Here is a 16,817-nt window from a genome sequence, read left to right on the forward strand (position 1 = left end):
TCTATTAAATAGGGATAAATAACAGTACCTATTGCTCAAGATTGATATAAGGATTAAATCATATCTGTAAAACACTTGGGACACTGCCTCTTACATAATAAATATAAATTTTCATCATTCCTATTCACACTCTTTTTCATTATCCCATAGTGCTATGACTGAGGTTCAGCTCTCTTCACCTTTCACCTGGAAACATCACAATATACTCATAGCTACTTCCAAAGTCCTCCTTCCAACCCTACACCTCTCCAATCCAACATGCATATTGCTATAACTAAAACAGAAGTTGGATGTTGTCAGTAGATAATTCCCCAACACCAGCAAGATAAAGGAGAAACCCTTTAATACGACAGGCAAGGCCCAGACACTCTGAGCCTCCACACCTTTCATACTATGCTGTAGCCCTACTGAATTACTCACAGCTCATTGAAAACACTAGCTTATTATGTGATTCCTTAATTTTGTTCACACTCCAGCTTCTGCCTGACATATTTTCTCCTCCCAACCCCATCCTTACCTCAACACACCTAGAAAGTTCCTAATCACTTCTAAAACCTGAGTTCATATGTCATTTTCCTATAGAGAATGTCCTGCTTCCTCCCTCCCCCACATCTTCTACCTAATTTGGAAATAGAATTAACCACTTTTGTACCACAACATACTCCATACACAGTACTTACCTTAGACTTTGCAAACTAGGGCTCCTATGCTAAGCCCAGTACTCTATAAGGTCCTACTCTGTCTTTCATCCATCTGACTGTGACCTTCTCCATGGGGCAAGGTATCAGGGGAAAAGTACAAGGACTTGAACACCCAAAGTCTATGTCTCCCCACCTTCTAAACCCAATAGCTGGGATCCTATTATTTCCTGCCCAATGTCTCTGAGCCCTCTTCCAGGGCTTAGAAAGGCCTATTCCCTGGCCTAACTCCCAAGTGTAGACCATGACACCAGTATACTCACCCATTGGCTATAGGTATCACCAAGGGGCAGATATCTGGAGTAAGGGCTCCAAGAATTTGGAGGCAGGTAAGTTATGAATGGAACTTGGACATGGAGTTTGAAGTGTTCACACAGGCATGCAAGGTTCTTCCTGGTATAGGATAAAGCCAGAAATGGGAAGAGAATGGGATTGGGAGAACCATCTGTACTCTTGTCTAAAAATGTTAAAAGCAGGCCTATGTAATTTCTGTCTACAAAGCTTTAGTGTTAACCATTTAACCTTATGAATATTTCTACAGTGTGCAAGAGCTAATATAGTCTTATCTCATTTACTCTTCACTGAAATAAAAAGAGCACAGCGGATTCTCATTATTCATAGTAGTTATGTTCCATAAAGTTGCTTGGAACTCTGAGTTAGTGAATACTAAACCATTGCTCCTAGGGGAAAAACAGGGTTAGGTTCCTGTAAGCCTCTGGTCACAATATTTCATCAGTGAATACATAACCTTGTTTTATGTGAGTTTCTGTTTGAAGACCCCTTTTAAAATATATATTGGCGGTTCAGTAACATTGAACTCACAGCCAACAGCACAAAAACTCATGCCTGAATGAAGCTTATCTAACACACGTATCTTGTCTGTTTAGTACATTATAGCCTTTTTGTATTTAGAGGCACTAGACAGCCCTTACGTTTCACAAAAATGTAAAAAACATGGCACTAAATAGACCACAAAAAAGACACATTTACAGTATGAGAGCTGAAACAATGAGGCAGGGTGTCATCTTGCTCTACTTCAGCAGGGAGCATGTAGGTTGGGCAATTCACATTTTTGTCACTCTGTGTATGTTTGCAAATGACTTGCAAAACTGCTGCGAATATAAATTTGGGGGTTACAATAAATTTAACTAGTAGGCAAAGTCACAAATACAGAATCTGCAAATAATGAGGACTGAACGCAACTGGGAGTCCTGGATCTCCTTCCTGGGGATTCACCCCACCATGACCCAAGATCCTAGGGATGTATGGAGTCCAGAAAGGGAAGCCAGTCCTGCTTCCATACCCAAAAGGAACAGAGCCTTGGCTCATTGGCTCATACAGTCTACATGTATTTAGTAAGCGCCTGTTATGAGCCAGACTGTGCTAAGTACCAGTGACTGAGAGTCAGAATTTGTTCTGATGAAAGACTTAGATGAATGGAGGAGACATACTTTAACAATAACATTAGTAAATATGTAATAACAAACTGAGAGAAATGCTCCAGAGAAAAGAAACATGGTTCTATAGGAGCTTTTACAAAGTACCCTGTGACTGGGGATGTCACAGACACAGCGGGTGGCCTGCACAACATCCTCTTCTCTCTCTTCCTAGTTGGTAGAGTTGTCATTCTGTGTGTGCCCTTCCATGGGAATCAGGACGGGGATCCTAGCCTGAGCTCAAGTGCAAGTCCTTAATGGTGTAAGTCAACAAGTATGATTCTCCTTCTAGCAATTACTGCAAATATGCAATATGCACACATTCATGTAGGGCAAGAGACATGAAGATAAGACTACTGGGGTCAGAAGGACCTTCAAGATGGTGGAGAGTAAGACATGGAGATCACCTTCCTCCCCACAAATACATAAAAAACACATCTACATGTGGAACAACTCCTACAGAACATCTACTGAATGCTGGCAGAAGACCTCAGACTTCCCCAAAGTTTTATTTTTCTTTCTTTTTTTCCTCCCTTGCCTCTGAGCCGTGTAGCTGACAGGGTCTTGGTACTCCGGCCGGGTGTCAGGAGCACCTCTGAGGTGGGAGAGCCAAGATCAGCACATTGGACCAGCAGAGACATCCTGGCCCCATGTAATATCAATCGGCAAGAGTTCTCTCAGAGATCTCCATCTCAACGTTAAGACCCAGATCCACTCAATGACTAGCAAGTTCCAGTGCTGGACACCCCATGCCAAACAACTAGCAAGACAGGAACACAACCCTACCCATTAGCAGAGAGGCTGCCTAAGATCATAATAAGTTCACAGACACCCCAAAACACACCACCAGATGTGGACCTGCCCACCAGAAAGACAAGATCCAGCCTCATCCACCAGAACACAGGCACCAGTCCCCTCCACCAGGAAGCCTACACAACTCACTGAACCAAACTTTCCCACTGGGGTCAGACACCAAAAACAATGGGAACTACAAACCTAGAGCTTGCAGAAAGGAGACCCCAGACACAGTAATTTAAGTAAAATGAGAAGACAGAGAAATACTCAGCACTTGAAAGAGTGAGGTAAAAACCCATCAAACAAATGAAGAGAAAATAGGCAATCTACCTGAAAAAGAATTCAGAGTAATAATAGTTAAGATGATCCAAAAATCTTAGAAATAAAATGGAGAAAACAGAAGAAAGTTTTAATGAGGACCTAGAAGAACTAAAGAGCAAACAAACAATGATGAACAACACAGTAAATGAAATTAGAAATTCTCTAGAAGGAATCAGTAGCAGAATAACTGAGGTAGAAGAACAGATAAGTGACCTGGAAGTAAAATAGTGGAAATAACTACCACAGAGCAGAATAAAGAAAAAAGAATGAAAAGAATTGAGGAGAGTCTCAGAGACCTCTAGGACAACATTAAACACACCAACATCTGAACTATAGAGGTCCCAGAAGAAGAAGAGAAAAAGAAAGAGACTGAGAAAATATTTGAAGAGATTATAGTTGAAAACTTCCTTAATATGGGAAAGAGTCAATCAAGTATACGAAGCACAGAGAGTCCCATACACGATAAATCCAAGGAGAAACACACCAAGACACATATTAATCAAACTATCAAAAATTAAATACAAAGAAAAAATATTTAAAAATATTAAAAGCACCAGGAAAAAGCAACAAATAACATACAAGGGAATCCCCATAAGATTAACAGCTGATATTTCAGCAGAAACTCTGCAAGCCAGAAGGGAGCCGCAAAACATATTTAAAGTGATGAAAAGGAAAAACTTACAACCAAGATTACTCTATCCAGAAAGGATCTCATTCAGATTCCACAGAGAAATTAAAACCTTTACAGACAAGCAAAAGCTAAGAGAATTCAGCACCACCAAACCAGCTGTACAACAAATGCTAAAGGATCTTCTCTAGGCAGGAAACACAAGAGAAGGAAAAGACCTACAATAACAAACACAAAACAATTAAGAAAATGGTAATAGGAACATACATATAGATAGTTACCTTAAATGTAAACAGATTAAATGCTCCAACCAGAAGACACAGAAAGGCTGAACGGATACAACAAAAAGTCCCATATATAAGCTGTCTATAAGAGACCCACTTCAGACCTAGGGACACATACAGAATGAAAATGAGGGGATGGAAAAACATATTCCATGCAAATGGAAATCAAAAGAAAGCTGGAGTAGCAATTCTCACATCACACAAAATACTTTAAAATAAAGACTATTAGAAGAGACAAAGAAGGACACTACATAATGATCAAGGGATCTATCCAAGAAGAAGATATAACAATTGTAAATCTTTATGCACCCAACATAGGAGCACCTCAATACATAAGGCGAATGATAACAGCCATGAAAGGGGAAATTGACAGTAACACAATCATAGTAGGGGACTTTAACACCCCACTTGCACCAATGGACAGATCAACCAAAATGAAAATAAATAAGGAAACACAAGCTTTAAATGATACATTAAACAAGATGGACTTAATTGATATTTATAGGACATGCCATCCAAAAAGAACAGAATACACTTTCTTTTCAAGTGCTCATGGAACATTCTCCAGGATAGATCATATCTTCTGTCACAAATCAAGCACTGGTAAATTTAAGAAAATGGAAATCGTATCAAGTATCTCTTCTGACCACAGTGCTAAATGACTAGATAACAATTACAGGAAAAAATCTGTAAAAAACACAAACACATGGAGGCTAAACAATACACTACTTAATAACCAAAATATCACTGAAGAAATCAAAGAGGAAATAAAAAATACCTTAGAAGCAAATAACACAGAAAACATGACAACCCAAAACCTATGGGATGCAGCAAAAGCAGTTCTAAGAGGGAAGTTTATAGCAATACAATCTTACCTCAAGAAACAAGAAAAATCTCAAATAAACAACGTAACCTTACACCTGAAGCAATTAGAGAAAGAAGAACAAAAAAACCCAAAGTTAGCAGAAGGAAAGAAATAATAAAGATCCGATCAGAAATAAATGAAAAAGAAATGAAGGAAACGATAGCAAAGATCAATAAAACTAAAAGCTGGTTCTTTGAGAAGATAAACAAAATTGATAAACCATTAGCCAGACTCATCAAGAAAAAAGGGAGAAGACTCAAATCAACAGAATTAGAAATGCAACGGGAGAAGTAACAACTGACACTGTACAAATACAAAGGATCATGAGAGATTACTACAAGCAACTATATGCCAATAAAATGGACAACCTGGAAGAAATGGACACATTCTTAGAAATGCACAAACTTCCAAGACTGAATCAGGAAGAAATAGAAAATATAAACAGTTCAATCACAAGCACTGAAATTGAAACTGTGATTTAAAATCTTCCAACAAACAAAAGCCCAGGACCAGATGGCTTCACAGGTGAATTCTATCAAACATTTAGAGAAGAGCTAACACCTATCCTTCTCAAACTCTTCCAAAATATAACAGGAGGAACACTCCCAAACTCATTCTACGAGGCACCATCACCCTGATACCAAAACCAAACAAAGAAAACTGGACAGCTACATGTAAAAGAATGAAATTAGAAAACTCCCTAACACCATAAACAAAAATAAACTCAAAATGGATTAAAGACCTCAATGTAAGGCCAGACACTATAAAACTCTTATAGGAAAACATAGGCAGAACACTCTATGACATAAATCACAGCAAGATCCTTTTTGACACACCTCCTAGAGAAATGGAAATAAAAACAAAAATAAACAAATGGGACCTAATGAAACTTAAAATCTTTTGCACAGCAAAGGAAAATATAAACAAGACGAAAATACAACCCTCAGAATGGGAGAAAATATTTGCAAATGAAGCAACTGACAAAGGATTAATCTCCAAAATTTACAAGCAGCTCATGCAGCTCAATATCAAAAAACAAACAACCCAATCCAAACATAGGCAGAAGACCTAAATAGACATTTCTCCAAAGAAGATACACAGAATGCCAACAAACACATGAAAGGATACTCAGCATAACTAATCATTAGAGAAATGCAAATGAAAACTACAGTGATGTATCTCACACCAGTCAGAATGGCCATTATCAAAAAATCTACAAACAAAAAATGCTGGGCAGGGTGTGGAGGAAAGGAAACCCTCTTACACTGTTTTTGGGAATGTAAATTGATACAGCCACTATGGAGAACAGTATGGAGGTTCCTTAAAAAACTAAAAATAGAACTACCATACGACCCAGCAATCTCCTACTGGGCCTATACTCTGAGAAAACCGTAATTCAAAAAGAGTCATGTACCACAATGTTCATTGCAGCTGTATCTATAATAGCCAGGACATGGAAGCACCCTAAGTGTCCACTGACAGATGAATGGATAAAGAAGATGTGGCACATATATACAATGGAATATTACTCAGCCATAAAAAAGAAATGAAATTGAGTTATTTGTAGCGAGGTGGATGGACCTAGAGTCTGTCATACACAGTGAAGTAAGTCAGAAAGAGAAAAACAAATACCATATGTGAACACATATATATGGAATGTAAAAAAAAAATGTTTCTGATGAACCTAGGGTCAGGACAGAAATAAAGACGCAGATGTAGAGAATGGACTTAAGGACATGGGGAGGGGGAAGGGTAAGCCGAGACAAAGTGAGAGAGTGGTAGTGACATATATACACTACCAAATGTAAAACAGATAGCTAGTGGGAAGCAGCCACATAGCACCGGGAGATCAGCTTGGTGCTTTGTGACCACCCAGAGGGGTGTGATAGGGAGGGTGGGAGGGAGACGCAAGAGGGAGGGGATATGGGGTTATATGTATACATATAGCTGATTCACTTTATTATATGGCAGCAACTAACACAACGTAAAGCAATTATACTCCAACAAAGATGGTTAAAAAAAAATAAAATAAAGTTAGAGATTGAACCAAGAAAAAAAAAAAGACTACTGGGGTCAAATCTGTGAAATACTTTCTTGCCTTTATACAGAGATAGGTTCCAAGAACCAGGTCCTCTTCTTTCACTGTATATGTCCTATGGCAGACAAGGTGGAAGCATTTGGAAAGCTAAAATGACACAGTGAAGATGGTAGAAAATAGATGATGCCATCATTGAGGAGAATTAAGCAATCTTCGAGTCTCCCCTCCTCCTGCCACCAGGATACCCTCACATACTCCTTATATAAGATAATAATTTGGCCTCATTATTTAAGCCAAAGGCAGTTTCTCCACCTAATTCCAAATGACCATTCACATCTAAGTCTATTATGAGAATATATAGTCCTAGAGATGTGGAACATAATCCCCTATTTAAACTACACAAGAACGGGGGGAAGAGTGGGGATTAGAGAAGACTTTGGACAAGTGATGGTTAAATTAACATCTAGTGATGAGAAGGTATGATGATAAAGGAATGTAGTATGCCACATCCAGTCTAACTGAAACTTGAATAAACCCAGAAACACAACTAGTACAACCAGGAATTCCTTTTACGATTATAATGTAGGCCCTTGAATTCTGATGTTTGCTGCCCTCCCTTGCATCCAACCTAAAAGAGGCAGTGGGCCCTATTCAGTCATCCAACTCCCTGGGTTTCCCTCCTGCACAAGAGAAGGACCAGATCATTCATACTATCGTGTAATTTTGATCTACATTCGCTAGATCACCAAATAAACAAATGAAAGATACATATAATAAATAAAGTGAAAATAACCTAAGCTGAGTTCAAATCCACATTTTGCCAATCCTCAAACCTGTGCTCTAGACTCCAGTAGGAAAGAGCCTTCTAGGAAGAGAGCACAATACAAGCAAAGAACCTGTGGCAGAAGGAAACCTAATGTCTTTAAGAATCTGAAAGAGGGAGAGAGTTGAGATGTGGAGTGACGTGAACAGTATAGACAATGCAGGGTCCTGTAAGCCAAGTTAAGAATTTGTGTCATTATTCTAAAAGCAATGAAAAGCCATTGAAAGGTTTTAAACTGGGGTAATACCAACAGGCTTGCATTTTGAAAATATTATTCTGGTCACATTGTTGAGAAAGGAATGAAAGAGGGGAATAGTGGATACTGGTTATCAAGTTAGGAGGCTTCTGCATTCATCCAGAAAGATGTTGGTAACTTGGACGAGGGAGATAACAGAAGAAAGAGAAGTAGGCAGACTTGGGAGAAGTTTAGGTAGTAAAATCAAAAAGACTTCTTGATACACTGGATATGCAGCAGGGGAGGTGTGAAAAGTATCAACTCCTGGGCTTCTGACTTGTTTAACTAACGGATGATGGTACAATGCAGAGAAAATACAGACCATGAGTTCAGTCTTAGACACACTGAATTTAAGGTGCTTTGGAAATGTCAGGTAGGTAAATGGAAATAATAATCGAGCTCAGAGGAGAGTTTTGGGCTGGAGATACAAGTTGGAAAATCATCTGTACAGAGATGACACTTGAGGCTATGGATCTGTATCAGTCACAATTTTTTGGTTGCAAGAATTAGAAATCCTATGGGAACATATGTATATGTATAACTGATTCACTTTGTTATAAAGCAGAAACTAACACACCATTGTAAAGCAATTATACCCCAATAAAGATGTAAAAAAAAAAAAGAATTAGAAATCCTCCTTGGCTAAGCTTAAACAAAAAAAAATGTGATACTAAATAAAATAATTTAGTACAAGGAAATATGGCATAGCTCTCAAAAAAAGGTTTACGCTTAAGAAGGGAAGTACCAGGCCAGCTCTGGGGACTGAGGCAGTGGAAATCAATGAACAGTAACTTCAGAGTTCACACCATAGGAATAATTCAGCCCCCAATTTCTTCCATCCTCTGGCATTTGAGATAAATATTCCCAGAAGTGAAATTCTACTTTGCTGTTCAAGAAAGAGCAGGGAACTTTTACCGGTGGTCCCATTAAGACCACACACAGTGGCTGTGGGGAGGTGCTTCCTCCCCACCAAAAAAAAAATAGGGAAGAGTTGGCACCAAAAGAAGGAGTAAGAGATGTTGGATCAGTAAAATCAGCAGAGTTCCACTAAAGATGAGAGTGCTCAGTGAAAAGAGAGAAGAGGTTAGGTCCAAAGCTTGAGGAATTCCAACATTCAATGGCTAGAGAAAGGAAGAGGCAAAAGGCTGTGGTCAGCAAAGTAGAGGGAAACCAGGAGGGAGTTGCTTCATCAGAGCCAAGAGGGAGAATGTTTCAAGACGGAGGGCATGCCATGAGTAATTAAATAAAAGGAGGAATGAAAACTGTCACTGGCTTTAGTGACAGAGAAGTCACAGGTGACTTTAAAGAGAGTTGGTTTGGTGGCATGATGAGGCAGAAGTCAAAATGAGGAAAATGGAAGGTGAGGAAATGACAACCGTGTACATACACAAATTTAAAAAGTTTGGTCTCGAAGGCGATGAGACGCTAGCAGCAAAGGATTTGAGTTGAAGGAGATTTTGTTCTCAAAAAAAATGTTTTAATGCTTAAATCTGGATGAGAAGGCTAGAGCTGAGCAATCACAGCTAAACATGTAAGCTGGAAAGGGGATAATTATGGAATGTCCTGAGGATTGGAAGCCCTGGCCTGTACCAGGAGAAAGCACACCTCCTAATACAAAAGGGAAGAGGAGGAGCTGAGGAAGCGGGATCTGGAAGTGCCACAGTGAGGGCCTGAGGAGGTGCTCACCTAATGCTCCTAACTGACCTGGGATGTCCTCTGTGGAGGGTCGGGGCAGAGTTCCAAGTCTTTCCACAGGCCATCTGTGGCATTTCAAAAGAGAATGAGTCCATTCCTGGAAATTAACCTCAGCCAAGAATGACCCAGGCTTGGATTCCCAAGGCTTTGAGAGCCCCCATATCCACCACATCCTGGGCATCGGCCAAGTGAGGAATGCTGCGCCAGAGATGATTCAATGTCTGCCCTTACACACCCGCTCTCCACTCTTCTGTACTCTTTGGAGACGCTCATCTCCTAGATTAAAAACAATTTTCCTTTTCATCCTCTGAAAAGCAAAATGTCTCAGTACGTCTCCTTTAGCAGATAGTCAAGCTACACACCATCCTCTCAGATGGTCATGCAGGAGAGGCATCCCCATAGACTTCTGATCATGTTCTTTATCCTGCTGCCCTACCAAAGTGTATCAACCCTACTTGCCTCCTTAGTATGGGAAGTTAAATTGGGGCAGGGAGAGTAGGACTATGGCCACCTTTGGGAAAAGGGAGCTACCTTCCATGCCTAAAAAACAATATACTCTCCCCAGGGTAACAAAGTCATATTTCAGCCCTTCACCAACAGATCACAAGTTACATTGTCAGCAGGACATCCATTTAGACATGTCTTTTGTTTTCCCCTTCTAGGCAGGAACTAAGTCTTCCTGTCTTTCCATCTCTAGGGTCTAACACAATGTCTGTCACATAGCAGGACCAAAGAAACTCTTATTCCATTCAACGGATAGTGCATGGACAGGTACACAAGTCCTTCTTCAAGAACTATCCTGCCTCCCAGCTACAGGAGATCCTTAGTTTAGAAAGGTTCTAGAGTCCTTTGCTGAGGTGGTCCACAATAGAATACCATTCTGTGCAAGATATTTGGAGGACTCAATAAAATCCAGCCTTTCTGCTCAGCCTTCTAAAGCTATCATATGCTAAATTTCAGTATCAGATCTTAGCCTAGTACAAGTATATTTTAGCTTTCTTTTTTCCTGCTAAAAGGTAAAGAAATATCTTCCTTTTTCACTGGTAATAAACTGACCCCCAATCTCTCTAGGAAATTATGCATGTCTATTTTAAGTGTGTAGGGAGGGCCAGCCACCTGTTATGAGACCAGCCACAGCTATGTGGTCTCCCCTATGTTTCAGCATCACATTGCTTCCCCATCACATTGCACAGCCCAGTTACTGCCTGGAGAGCAACCCCCTCGAATAACAGCTTGGCATGTCACCATGCTTGTCCCTAAAAGGCCCACTGTCTCCATGAAAGCTGTTACTCCCTGTTAGCCCAGGTTATCAGACTCTGTTAATAATTCTAAACAACGGAAACCCCAAATAGGGATTACAGTCCTTAGAGCTAATTCAGTCTTCACAGTTGCTAGATTATTTATTTTTAAGCCCTGCTTCATTCTCTAGCTCAGGCACAATGATCTTTGTAAAATGTCTTAAGAACCTTACGGTAAATAAAAATGATAAATGTTGACCTTCATGGTCTCTTTCCAACCTTAAAAACTATATGATTCGTTTCCTCTCAAGACTTCACATTTTCAAGGTCCAAGAAGGCTTAAGTAAAAAATCAACGTAAAGAGCAGGTAATGGGCCCTGCTAAATGTCCTGAACTGAAAGAGTAGCCAAAAGGAAAAAAAAAATAAGAAAATTTAATAAAGCTGCAAATATATTTATAGTTGTTATCAGAGATGGTAGGAAGCCTCAAAAACTGCCCTTGAGAACAACTCAAAACTTAGCAGGTTGTTAACACAAGCAGATACCATTTCTTGCCTTCCACAAACTGTTCTTTCAGAAAGTCAGTGGTTTTAACTTCACTATTCCAAGCTTCAAGATGAGGCACTAGGCAGCCAGCTGTCCGCAACGCACTGTACTATCAAGACCTGGGTTTGCTAAAGGTGTACAGACTGTTAGCACACAAAGGGTGAATTGTATTCTGGCCAAACGTTCAGCCTGGCAATAAGAAATGTATTTTCATCTCTTCCCAGCACAAAAGGAAGTTTTACCTAGAAACTGGGCAAAACAGAAAATCAAATCTATTTTTAGCTCCTGGGCTTTCTTCCCACAGACTCTGCATCATCCCTCCAGCCACCTTCCTGGCCTACCTTCCCCTTAGATATTCTGGGACCACTTCCATAGCTACCATCTTCATTCTACCTTTTTGTATCTACTGAAAATAAAATTGCCCGAGACATGGAACAATTCCTCTGAAATTCCCACAGCATCCTTTCTTTGCTTTCTTCCTGATTCCATTTTCCTGAACATCTTACACTCAAAATCTATACCTAATACCACAGATATGGGGACATCTTTTAGTCTTTGCCCTTCAACTTCCTCCATCATCATGTTTTTTGTACACAGACTACTTAAAATACTCACCAATGGGAACCTCTTACAGAACTCAATAAAACTAGTAAAATTATCCACTGTTTACACTAAGTTTTCCCACCCAAAGCCTGGTGGAAGATAAGATGGAAGAATATTTGTCCTTTTGGTCCCTTGTCAGGTCAAGAATGAAATCACAGGCTTACTAACCAGTCCTTTAGTAGGCTGATCTGTGTTCTTTGTTTAGAATCAGCATTATGACACCCAGAACACTGAGTCATTTTTCTTTCATAATTTTTATTTAAAGAGCTAGAAAAATACATAGTGATTTTCATTTGGCAACTGATAGAAATGACTAATATTATAAATTCTATGTATTTTTATTTCAATAAAGCAGACAGTTCTCTTGCTGTTTTTTGATACAGTACATACTCAAAGGGCTAATGAGCTTGATGTTTTATCTAGTTTGGCGTTTTTAATCATTTTGTATATGTCTTTGGGCCAGGTAGAGCACGGTTTTCTATTTTCCAGGTTTTAAAGTTCTGTTTTCCTAAAGCACTAAAGAGTCAATAACTTAGAAGGGAAAGTTTGCCACAGCAACTTACTAATGAAGAGGATCTCAGCTGTTTCCAGAATGTTCTTTACAGTGCGATACATCAGGGTAAGTATTCCACTTCTCAGTAAGTACATAAACGGAGCCTAGTCTAATTATCCTAAGAAACAGCATTCTATATTTCCCTCTTTCTGTTTCCAGACTTCAGTGTGTAATGACATTGTATACAAATCTGCCCTTTTCTCATGAGGCCAATTTCCTCCCTATTAATTAACCTCAACACTAATTAGGTTATTTAAGACCTATTTGTAGAGTTTACAGAAAATAACAACATATCCATTATGTCAGTAATTAAAGCCTAACAAGATTGGGAAGAAGCCAGGGATCAAAACTCATCAGTAGATTGGCTTCCGGGAAGATGGCGGAAGAGTAAGACGCGGAAATCACCTTCCTCCCCACAGATACACCAGAAATACATCCACACGTGGAACAACTCCTACAGAACACCTACTGAACGCTGGCAGAAGACCTCAGACCTCCCAAAAGGGAAGAAACCCCCCCACGTACCTGGGTAGGGCAAAAGAAAAAAGAATAAACAGAGACAAAAGGATAGGGACGGGACCTGCACCAGTGGGAGGGAGCTGTGAAGGAGGAAAGATTTTCACACACTAGGAAGCCCCTTCGCGGGCGGAGACTACGGGTGACGCAGAGGGGGAGCTGCGGAGGAGAGCACAGCAACAGGGGTGCGCAGGGGACAGCGGAGAAATTCCCGCACAGAGGATCAGGGCCGACAGGCACTCACCAGCCCGAGAGGCTTGTCTGCTCCCCCGCCGGGGTGGGCGGGTCTGGGAGCTGAGGCTCGGGCTTCGGTCAGAGCGCAGGGAGAGGACTGGGGTTGGCGGCGTGAACACAGCCTGCAGGGGGTTAGTGCGTCACGGCTAGCCGGGAGGGAGTCCGGGGAAAAGTCTGGACCTGACGAAGAGGCAAGAGACTTTTTCTTCCCTCTTTGTTTCCTGGTGCTCGAGGAGAGGGGATGAAGAGCGCTGCTTAAAGGAGCTCCAGAGACGGGCGCGAGCCGCGGCTAAAAGCGCGGACCCCAGAGACAGGCATGAGACGCTAAGGCTGCTGCTGTCGCCACCAAGAAGCCTGTGTGCCAGCACTGGTCACTATCCACACCCCCTTCAGCACGCCACTGCCAGGTTCCCGGGATCCAGGGACAACTTACCCGGGAGAACGCACGGCGCGCCTCAGGCTAGTGCAACGTCACGCTGGCCTCTGCCGCCGCAGGCTCGCCCCGCACTCCGTGCGCCGCCCTCCCCCGGCCTGAGTGAGCCAGAGCCCCCGAGTCAGCGGCTCCTTTAACCCCGTCCTGTCTGAGCGAAGAACGGACGCCCTCCGGCGACCTTCACGCAGAGGCGGGGCCAAATCCAAAGCTGAGCCCCTGGGAGCTGTGAGAGAAAGGGAAATCTCTCCCAGCAGCCTCAGAAGCAGCGGATTAAAGTTTCCCAATCGGACTTTCCTGGTGGCGTAGTGGTTGAGAGTCCGCCTGCCGATGCAGAGGCATGGGTTCGTGCCCCGGTCCGCGAAGATCCCACATGCCGCGGAGCGGCTGCGTCACGTGAGCCATGGTCGCTGAGCCTGCGCGTCTGGAGCCTGTGCGCCGCAACGGGAGAGGCCACAACAGTGAGAGGCCCACAGGCTCCGCAACGGGAGAGGCCGCAACAGTAAGAGGCCCGTGTACCGCAAAAACAAACAAACAAAAAAGCTCCACAATCAACTTGATGTACCCTGCATCGTGGAATACATGAATAGACAACGAATCATGCCAAATTGAAGAGGTGGACTTTGAGAGCAAAGTTTATGATTTTTTCCCCATTTCCTCTTTTTCTGAGCGTGTATGTGTATGCTTCTGTGTGAGATTTTGTCTGTATAGCTTTGCTTCCACCATTTGTCCTAGGGCTCTAGCCGTCCTTTTTTTTTCTTAAGAATTTTTTTTATTTTAATAACTTTATTATATTTTATCTTACTTTATTTTACTTTATCTTCTTTCTTTCTTTTTTCCTTCCATCCCTCCTTCCTTCCTTCCTCCCTCCCTCACTCCTTTCTTTCTTTCTTTCTTTCTACTTCTACTAATTCTTTCTTTCTACATTTTCTCCCTTTTATTCTGAGCCGTGTGGATGAAAGGCTCTTGGTGCTGCAGTCAGGAGTCAATACTGTGCCTCTGAGGTGGGAGAGCCAACTAGAGGACACTGGTCCACAAGAGACCTCCCAGCTCCACATAATATCAAACAGAAAAAATCTCCCAGAGATCTCATTCTCAACACCAGCACCCAGCTTCACTCAACAACCAGCAAGCTACAGTGCTGGACATCCTATGCCAAACAACTAGTGAGACAGGAACACAACCCCACCCATTAGCAGAGAGGCAGCCTAAAATCATAATAAGTCCACAGACACCCCAAAACACACCACCAGACGTGGACCTGCCCACCAGAAAGACAAGATCCAGCCTCATCCACCAGAACACAGGCACTAGTCCCCTCCACCAGGAAGCCTACGCAACCCACTGAACCAAACTTAGCCACTGGGGACAGACACCAAAAACAACAGGAACTATGAACCTGCAGCCTGCAAAAAGGAGACCCCAAACACAGTAAGATAAGCAAAATGAGAAGACAGAAAAACACACAGCAGATGAAGGAGCAAGATAAAAACCCACCAGACCTAACAAATGAAGAGGAAATAGGCAGTCTACCTGAAAAAGAATTCAGAATAATGATTGTAAAGATGATCCAAAATCTTGGAAATAGAATGGACAAAATGCAAGAAACATTTAACAAGGACCTAGAAGAACTAAAGATGAAACAAACAACGATGAACAACACAATAAATGAAATTAAAAATACTCTAGATAGGATCAATAGCAGAATAACTGAGTCAGAAGAACGGATAAGTGACCAGGAAGATAAAATAGTGGAAATAACTACTGCAGAGCAGAATAAAGAAAAAAGAATGAAAAGAACTGAGGACAGTCTGAGAGACCTCTGGGACAACATTAAATGCACCAACATGTGAATTATAGGGGTTCCAGAAGAAGAAGAGAGAAAGAAAGGGACTGAGAAAATATTTGAAGAGATTATAGTTGAAAACTTCCCCAATATGGGAAAGGAAATAGTTAATCAAGTCCAGGAAGCACAGAGAGTCCCATACAGGATAAATCCAAGGAGAAATACGCCAAGACACATATTAATCAAACTGTCAAAAATTAAATACAAAGAAAACATGTTAAAAGCAGCAAGGGAAAAACAACAAATAACACACAAGGGAATCCCCATAAGGTTAACAGCTGATCTTTCAGCAGAAACTCTGCAAGCCAGAAGGGACTGGCAGGACATATTTAGAGTGATGAAGGAGAAAAACCTGCAACCAGGATTACTCTACCCAGCAAGGATCTCATTCAGATTTGATGGAGAAATTAAAACCTTTACAGACAAGAAAAATCTGAGAGAGTTCAGCACCACCAAACCAGCTTTACAACAACTGCTAAAGGAACTTCTCTAGGCAAGAAACACAAGAGAAGGAAAAGACCTACAATAACGAACACAAAACAATTAAGAAAACGGGAATAGGAACATACATATCGATAATTACCTTAAATGTAAATGGATTAAATGCTCCCACCAAAGGACACAGATTGGCTGAATGGATACAAAAACAAGACCCATATATTTGCTGTCTACAAGAGACCCACTTCAGACCTAGAGACACATACAGACTGAAAGTAAGGGGATGGAAAAAGATATTTCATGCAAATGGAAACCAAAAGAAAGCTGGAGTAGCAATTCTCATATCAGACAAAATAGACTTTAAAATAAAGACTATTAGAAGAGACAAAGAAGGACACTACATAATGATCAAGGGATCGATCCAAGAAGAAGATATAAAAAAACTCATCAGTAGATTCAGAGACAAGGAGAAAAGGGTGCTGTAACTTCATAAAACTTTGTGTGATAGTGTTAGCAGCCACTTGCTTATTTTTAAGAGCCATTTCAGAAGGAATCATGGGAAGAATAAACTGAAGGAGGATGTCATAGCCATAAGC

This window comes from Globicephala melas, chromosome 3 (assembly GCF_963455315.2).
Source record: "Globicephala melas chromosome 3, mGloMel1.2, whole genome shotgun sequence".
Lineage (NCBI taxonomy): Eukaryota > Metazoa > Chordata > Mammalia > Artiodactyla > Delphinidae > Globicephala > Globicephala melas.